This window comes from Mixophyes fleayi, chromosome 9 (assembly GCF_038048845.1).
Source record: "Mixophyes fleayi isolate aMixFle1 chromosome 9, aMixFle1.hap1, whole genome shotgun sequence".
In the NCBI taxonomy this organism is placed as follows: Eukaryota; Metazoa; Chordata; class Amphibia; order Anura; family Limnodynastidae; genus Mixophyes; species Mixophyes fleayi.
In genome coordinates this window covers 108,921,513-108,928,380 of record NC_134410.1, presented here as the reverse complement: position 1 = coordinate 108,928,380, position 6,868 = coordinate 108,921,513, and positions in this window count along the sequence as shown.

The following is a 6,868-nucleotide window of genomic DNA, read 5'->3' as shown; positions in this document are numbered from 1 at the left end:
AGCTGCCTTATAAAGTCTGGGCAGCCAGTGAGAAGGGGGGAGGCGGCGGCACGGTCATTGGCTGCCACCGGAGGTTCATGGTAGCGTCCCGTTGGCGCGTGCGCAGAAGACCCGTCTGGCTGGAAGTTCCGCGTCTGGTTGCCTGGCAACCAGATGCACAGGGATTGAGCACAGGCGGCCGTCCCAGGAGGACTGCGGGACGGCGCCTGACAGCAAGTAGATTTGGACCCAGCATATATTTCCTTCCCACTGGCAAAAAGGGAGACTGGCTCATTAAAGAACAGTTTTTTAAAATAGCCCTTTACTTAAGATGCTCACCTCATGGCAGAACCCTTCCTTCCGTCGCTTTTACTATAAATACTTAATAAAAGTGTACCGGGCATGCAGGGCTGATAATAGAGCTTAATGGTTTTACCCTACTATCCTATATGAAAATTACAGTGGTTAACTCAAAGGTATTGTGAGTCACAGATAATGCTCTCCCTCTTTCTGTGTCTTATGGTTCCATACTCTTTCCCTCAGTTTGGCAGAGGAACGTTAGCTGCTGGTGGCCTTACCACTGCTCCTCTCGCCGTTTTCAATTTACATGATTTGAACTGGGCATGTCATCGCCATAAACAAACTGGGAGATTGTAAAGTGTCAGTAGTGTGATTTATATGACACGTGTTTATTAGTAAGTGCAGATAGAGGGTGTGAGCTAGAGGGTTCTTACCTTACTGGAATTCTACACCTTTGGAGCTGAGTGGAAACGCAGCTGGAATAGGGTGAGAAATGAGAGGTGGGCTCGCTAATAACCGTCACGTAGACTGTAATAGAAAAACTAATGCAAGTCTTTTGTTTTTAATAGGGGGTGAGGTGACTGTGCCACAAATGGGCTCCGGTGGTATGTGGACTATGAATATACTGTCAGTAGGCACAAACACTTATGTAATGTATTGGTGCTCCACAAGATACTCAAAGGGATTTACATAGCATTACATGATTCTGTTCAGGGGTTGTCAAACTGGATCCTAGACCTTCGCAGATCTGTCTTATCAGTGGAGGTATAGCTTAGTTCTAAAAGGCCAAGCTGGGAAGGATAATGAGGGCTTTTCCAATGTATGTTAAGAACAGTGGATCCCAAACTTTCCCAGTTCGAGGCACCCTTAGGCTCTCCATAAGTTTTTTTTCAAGGCACCTCTAAGCCAAAATAATTACCAAATAGTCTCGTCACCCCTGTGAGATCGCTGCTGTACCCCAGGGGGCCAAGGTGCACAGTTTGGGAACCACTGGTTTAGAAGATTAAAGGTCTTGGCATGATCTTCTCATATCTGTCAAGTGCTCAATTTTTTTTGTCCCCCCCACAACCCTAAGAAGACAAACTATAGGCTACAATCATGTGGAACTCTAGAAGGATTGTGTTTAATAAATATCTAATTCATTCCTGAACATGTTTTGCCTACCATCCATGCAAAGCCAGAATAAATCAAACGCGCACTGTCTTCCATTGTCCAGTTATGTTCCTTTTGTTTGTTTGTTTTTTTCGGGGGAGATTAAAACTGGTTTTCTAACAAATGTGTAACTTTTTTGTATATGGTTCAGATAGAGGTTCTTTGCTCTGCCATTGATTGCATTCCTCAAAGAATTGTCATTAAACTGCCCGTTCTAAATTGAAATGTGTTCGTTTTTTGAAACAGCTGTTACTGCTAATATATTTTTGTAGCTGACAATGCCTCAGGATGCAGTGTGGTACAGTGTAAGTCAGCCACATGCAGAGAATGTGAGCAGGAGTATCCGATGCATTCTGGCTCCCGCTGATGTTCTACTGGTGCTTGATGTAATCTAGATATTAATGCTCCATCAGTCAGTATAGCATTAAATATATAAACCAATTCTTGCATGTCATCACAACACCTTAAAGTATGCAGCAAGATGGCTGCACCTGAGGGCTCCAATTAATCTGTTTTTCAGTAGTACCACAACTTGATTGTCCATTTGAATCAGGACAAAGTGAGGTTTGGTATTGGAAGGTGGATCTTGCTATATAGAGATCTAGAACATTAATGGGGGTCTACCAGTCTACCTGAGGAAAAAAATGCCTTTATCACCTTTTAATGTTTAAAGGCTCTGTGCGCTAGACCTGATGCACCCGGGTAATTACTATGTCTGGTTCTGTTGTGTTAAGTTGACTTGGGTGAGGGAGTAACATGGATGCCACATAGGTCCGCTCTGTTTGGGTGTGACAAGGGAATCAATACAAATCAGCCCAATTCCTTCCCACATCCAGGTGTCATAACAGAAGAGTTTGAATCTGGCTGTAGAGCAGCAGTTCTATGTGGAAGCCTTGGATACTGCAATTAACTTGTTTGTAACTAAAACGAACACGCTCAATGTTAGGTTGGAATGATACAGTAGATTAGTAATCTGGCTCTAGATGTCAAAGTTTCTCCACTGATACTGCTAAAGAGATTGGTCTGATATCTATATTAATCCCCAATCTAACTTCTGGAGCAGATTGGAGCCATACTCTCTCTTAGGCGTTTCTCTTCCCTGTTTACTATTAAATTGTCTACGTAATGTAAACTGGTTACCTTGTGAAGCTGAAAGTATGATACCATGACTTTCATCATTCTGGTCAAGGTGCAAGGAACTGTGGACTGGCAAAACACAATGAACATCTATTGTTATAATGATCTCTCCAATCAAATCTCGGATGTCTCCTGTGGGAGCGGCTTATCAGTATTGAATGAAATGCAGTTTTTTTTGTCTGGTGATTCTTTGGGATTATATCCTTAGGCTCACTGACTATTTCTACAGTACATCTTCCATTCGGTCAATAAAATCCATGTTTACTTTGCATACAGCAGAATTTCTTCATTAGATACTAATCTTAATGTATACTACACCATTGGAGAGGCACTTCTCCTAATAAGGATGTTTAGAGATCTAGGAGTTCAAACTATTGTCCTTCTATTGGTTAAATTATAAACACCATAGATTTGATTGGTGTATGAGATTCTTTTCTTAGAGATATCAACGTGTGTCTCTCAGTAATTCAATCATCAGTATCTTTAGTGGTAAAAAGCCATTTTTTCATTCGCACACACTGCTATGTTATGAATAATCATTCATCTCTAGGAAAGTTTTTTATTGTTATACTTTTTAATTAATTTTTAAATATCTCGTTTTTTTTATTTATACACACACTTATCTACTATATAAATGCCTAGTGGCGTGTGTGGGGAAAAAAACCCCAAGCTGCAGCACCACCTGCTGGGCAGAGTTATACACTGACCTATATATTTCTTAAAGGAGAAGTGACAGTTGGGAGTGGTTGGTGGTTGCCGGGGGTGACAGTGGGGAGTTTTTAACACCTTAAGTAGCTTGATGAAGGATGTGGCGATGAAGATGAAGGATGAGGTGATGGAGAAAAATGATGAGGTGGTGACATGTGGACAAAACCACGTTAAAAAAGGGCGCTTGCGTCGGGAAGTAACGCTCTTCCCCTGAGGAGGCCTTGGCTAGGCCCAAATGCATGACAAGAACCTTTTTAACACCTTAAGTAGCTTGATTTGACTAGAATGCATGACCACGGTTAACTTGTATATATTATACGTACGCATATTTATATGTTCATTTTCATGTTATAAGCTCTGTAGCCCTCTTACTGCATTGTCCAGTTTTTTCTGTGATTTATTTCCAATAGGGATTGACACTTCCCTTGAGTACACCTACATTTAGTGGTCTGCATTCTTGTATTTAATTTATATATATTTAGGATTAATTTCTTTTTTAGCGTCTGATATATATATTTTTCTTTTTCGGAGACATAAGCCGCAAGAACTGGCTTTTCACACTAGAGACAAGCCACCAATGGCAGCAGAGGTTTCCCAGATATTCGTCTCTATTACTTTGCTTCTCACTTAAGTCAGACTTTTGCCTGGTTTGCTACCTATCAAGCCCCTAGAAGCTTGCTCTTGCAGGGTTACTTCTATCCGCTAGTGTGGCTGTCCCATCTAAAAGTAGATCCCCATTAGTGCTCTCACATCCGTTAGTTCTCTTCTCCTGCCAAATTTGGGACCATTGCAAAACTCGTTTTAACACCACTTCGGCTCCATCTCCCCTCACCCCACTTTGGGAAAACCCTGAGTTTGCTCCTGGCCAATCTTCTGCTTTTGCTCAATATTCTTCCAATGGCATCAGAGTGGTACATGGCGTTCTGGACGTGGGTAACTAGTATGCTGGAGATGTTGCAACAGAAATGTGGGCTCTGCTTGGCGAGACTTTCCAATTACGACAACACGTCTCCTCTATCCCTAAACCATTAATTGCCGCATATCTGACTCAACTGGAGACCTGTTATAGGGATTGCTCTCCTTCCTGATTTTCTAGTACAGTTAAACACTCTCCTACCCCTAAAAATGAAATGAATTGGGAAAACGATTTGGGCAGACTCTTGGTCAACAATTAGGGAAAAAGTTTCGAAATCCTCGATCTCCACCCTTAAGGAAATGCATACAACCTTTCCTACAGGTGGTCCTTTGTACCCATCTGCTATGAAGGATGTTTGGCTTGGCTTCCCTTTACGGTTGGCAAGGTTGTGGTGAATTCGGCTCTTTCCTCCACATTTGGTGGACATGTCCTAAGATTGCTAAGATCTAGGATGATATAGCCATCCTTCTATCTAATGTTACCTCAACACCCATTTCTAAAAATCTATGGTCTTTTCTCTTGGGGCTGTCAGTCGAGGATTTGGATGATACCTCTGACAAACTGACTACCCAAATTCTTAACGCTGCCAGGTGGTTTGTAGCTTGATTCCCCCTCCATGCAACGAGTGTATAGCAAATATCTGCGTACCCGAATAGCAAAACTCATAGATTTTCCCAAATAAAGGGATCTTTGGTACACCAGGTCCCATCTGAATTCATCCACAGGCAGATTCTCAGACCTTACTTGGTAGTTACAGTTGAGTATATTGCATATGTGGTTCTTGATGGTTCTTTCTCAGACATTTCTCAGGCAACATCCCCACTTTTTCAAACTCGCAACTTAGTAAATCTAGCCCTAAGTCTCTCTCCCTGATCCAGGGCCAAGAGCATTCTGCACTGTATTTTTTGCACTGTTATTCCCAAACAGGAATGTGCTTGTGTGTGAACATCCTTATTGACCCTCCAACAAGGAATGTTGTAGGTCTGATGTTATTCCTATAAAATAAAAGGGAAACTCTATTTGGGGATGAATCACTGTCTCTATTCTTTGTAACACTTTCAGAAGAAGACAAAGGACTATTAGGACATTTCCTTTTCACGCTTTTTATTTTACTGGAGTGGGACATAGAATAGGACAGGAGTTAACCAGTTGCATTAATTGAAACGACATCCTCTATTTTCTAGAGAAAACTCTGAAGCAATCGGGTGCGCGCTCCCTATTGACAGCCCCCCACTCCCACAAAATGTGCACAGTGCTCCAGGATGCTGGCACCTCCCACCACCCATTGCTTCATAGCAACCCTCCCGCACAACAAACTGGTTAGTAAACTACTTTGATTTTCTTGGAATGTGCATAATACCTAATGTGAGATGAAAATCTGTTTATAGCATAACTGTAAGCACCTGCAGAATGTTTTGCTACCCATAGCGAAAACATTTTAAGGTACGGTTTCGAAGAGGCAGTCATTATCGATTCCTCTCATCAGTAATTATCACTGTAATAATTAATTTAAAAAAAATTAGAACCCCCATCACTGACACAACTGAAAGAACCATTTTAATAAATATGTTGCATATAGAGAAACACTGGGCCTGATTCATTGCGGAAAGTAAAGGAAAAAAAATTGGAACTTTGAACCTTGGCAAAACCATGTTGCAATGCAAGGTGTGCAAATTAGATTATTATTTGCACATAAGATAAATACTGGCTGTTTTTTCATGTAGCACACAAATACTTTTATAGCTTTATTTTTACACTGACATTTAGGGCTAGATTTACTAAGCTGCGGATTTGAAAAAGTGGGGATGTTGCCTATAGCAACCAATCAGATTCTAGCTGTCATTTTGTAGAAAGCACTAAAATGAAAGCTAGAATCTGATTGGTTGCTATAGGCAAAATCCCCACTTTTTCAAACCCGCAGCTTAGTAAATATAGCCCTTAGAGTTGATCTAGGACATACCCTACCCCAACTATAAATCTGACCCCACATTTTAAATTTACCTCCCCTTCCAATGCAACATGGTTTTGCCAAGGTGAAAAGTTACTCTCTTTTTTTTTTTTGCTTTACTTTCCTTAATGAATCAGGCCCACTGTATAATTTAAGTATCCAGTTCAGCAATCTGTTGGATTTATAAATTGGAACTCTGGTTTGTAGAATTTGGCACCTTACAATCACCTTACCTCTCACTACATTTACTAGCTTCAAAGTCCTTTTTTCATGCAACAACGGGTTTTTTAGCAACAAGATGCCAAGAAGAGGTCATGTGCACCTTATAATTTATAGTCATACAGACAGGGCCGCCATCAGGGGGGTACGGGGGGTACAGTTGTACCGGGCCCGGGCTCACCAGGGGGCCCGGTACAACAGCTTAGCACAGACTTACCTGGGGCCCGCCTCTGGTCTCCGCTATTCTGTCTTGTGACAGATCACATGATCGCAGGGGGAATGATTCCTCCACCCCTGCGATCGGATCCTGGTGCCTGGCTGTCACGGCGGGCCCCAGGTAAGTATGTGTTGCTCATGGGGGGGGCGCTCATGGGGGGGGGGCCCGGGTTGCACGGGGGCCCGTACTGGGCCCGATTTTTTCTGAAGGTGGCCCTGCATACAGATATCAAACTATCCACACAGCCTGTGCAGCAGGGTGATCTATGATTGGCTGATGATGTCTTCTCAGC